This window comes from Micropterus dolomieu, unplaced genomic scaffold, assembly GCF_021292245.1.
Source record: "Micropterus dolomieu isolate WLL.071019.BEF.003 ecotype Adirondacks unplaced genomic scaffold, ASM2129224v1 contig_13310, whole genome shotgun sequence".
Taxonomy (NCBI): domain Eukaryota; kingdom Metazoa; phylum Chordata; class Actinopteri; order Centrarchiformes; family Centrarchidae; genus Micropterus; species Micropterus dolomieu.
Genome location: NW_025742296.1, coordinates 1 through 1,912, shown reverse-complemented (window position 1 = coordinate 1,912; position 1,912 = coordinate 1). Strand labels below are relative to the sequence as shown.

The 1,912-nt window shown below is 41.7% G+C and overlaps 1 long non-coding RNA gene across 1 annotated transcript; it reads right to left on the bottom strand.

The window, feature by feature from the left end:
• Nucleotides 1-3: 3 nt before the first annotated feature.
• Nucleotides 4-802, bottom strand: LOC123966377. Its single transcript, XR_006823967.1, has 3 exons — nucleotides 743-802; nucleotides 210-363; nucleotides 4-39 (listed from the first exon to the last, which is right to left on the bottom strand). It is a non-coding gene; the product is annotated as an uncharacterized LOC123966377 (long non-coding RNA).
• Nucleotides 803-1,912: the final 1,110 nt, after the last annotated feature.

The window sequence follows — 1,912 nt, the reverse complement described above, 5'->3', positions numbered from 1 at the left end:
AAGGCTCCCTGCATGGTGACTGTCTCCATCAGAACATGACTGACAATTGAAGCAGATAAATACAACAAACTTTAAGGGTCAAATACACTATACTAACATGTTTGTATTATGTCGCAGCACAGGACAAGTAATGGTGTTTCAGACATCCAGTGTAAAATACAGTATTGCCATTGCTTGTCATGCACATGACATCTTCATGCACTACTTACAGATTCTTTCTCCTCACTTAAAATGACCTTGTCAGGCCTGACATATATGGACTTCTGATGAAACAATTTTTTTAAAAGGCCTCCACTCAAAGTCTGATTGGAGCTAAGGGATGGCTCAACTAGTCTGTTGTGGCATGGCATCAAGATTTGTAACCTGAGGGAATGAAAAGCACACTGTATATGAAACTTGTTAAAAGTAAAACACTACACTACAGTACATGGAAAAGTTCGAGTTTCAATACATAATTTGTGTGCACACAGAAATTTACATTCTGTAAAGTTTTGCAACTCAACATAACTTGGAGATAATACCAGATAACCCCAATGTATTGTATTATTGTGTGTATTTTTTTTTTACATATCCAAGCTTGGTAAAAATAAGCAGCAGCAAAAGAGAATGTGAAAAAATAAATGTAAGTGAAAACACATACACTCAAAATTGACCTTTCATAGTACAGTATATGATATTATTGCAAAAATATAAATAAGATGAAACAGGTAAAAAAATGTGCCAAAACAGTTCAAAAGCTTACCTGCATCCCTCTACAACAGGCTGGAAGGCCGCTGTTATTGCCTGCATTACTTTGACAGAAGTAGAAGAAATTCCAATGCGGATTTTATACAGTGAGGAAAATAAGTATTTGAACACCCTGCTATTTTGCAAGTTCTCCCACTCAGAAATCATGGAGGGGTCTGAAATTGTCATCGTAGGTGCATGTCCACTGTGAGAGACATAATCTAAAAAAGAAAAATCCAGAAATCACAATGTATGATTTTTTAACTATTTATTTGTATGATACAGCTGCAGATAAGTATTTGAACACCTGGGAAAATCAATGTTAATATTTGGTACAGTAGCCTTTGTTTGCAATTACAGAGGTCAAACGTTTCCTGTAGTTTTTCACCAGGTTTGCACACACTGCAGGAGCGATTTTGGCCCACTCCTCCACACAGATCTTCTCTAGATCAGTCAGGTTTCTGGGCTGTCGCTGAGAAACACGGAGTTTGAGCTCCCTCCAAAGATTCTCTATTGGGTTTAGGTCTGGAGACTGGCTAGGCCACGCCAGAACCTTGATATGCTTCTTACAGAGCCGCTCCTTGGTTATCCTGGCTGTGTGCTTCGGGTCATTGTCATGTTGGAAGACCCGGCCTCGACTCATCTTCAATGCTCTAACTGAGGGAAGGAGGTTGTTCCCCAAAATCTCGCAATACATGGCCCCGGTCATCCTCTCCTTAATACAGTGCAGTCGCCCTGTCCCATGTGCAGAAAAACACCCCCAAAGCATGATGCTACCACCCCCATGCTTCACAGTAGGGATGGTGTTCTTGGGATGGTACTCATCATTCTTCTTCCTCCAAACACGGTTAGTGGAATTATGACCAAAAAGTTCTATTTTGGTCTCATCTGACCACATGACTTTCTCCCATGACTCCTCTGGATCATCCAAATGGTCATTGGCAAACTGAAGACGGGCCTTGACATGTGCTGGTTTAAGCAGGGGAACCTTCCGTGCCGTGCGTGATTTCAAACCATGACGTCTTAGTGTATTACCAACAGTAACCTTGGAAACGGTGGTCCCAGCTCTTTTCAGGTCATTGACCAGGTCCTCCCGTGTAGTTCTGGGCTGATTTCTCACCTTTCTTAGGATCATTGAGACCCCACGAGGTGAGATCTTGCATGGAGCCCCGGTCCGAGGGAGATT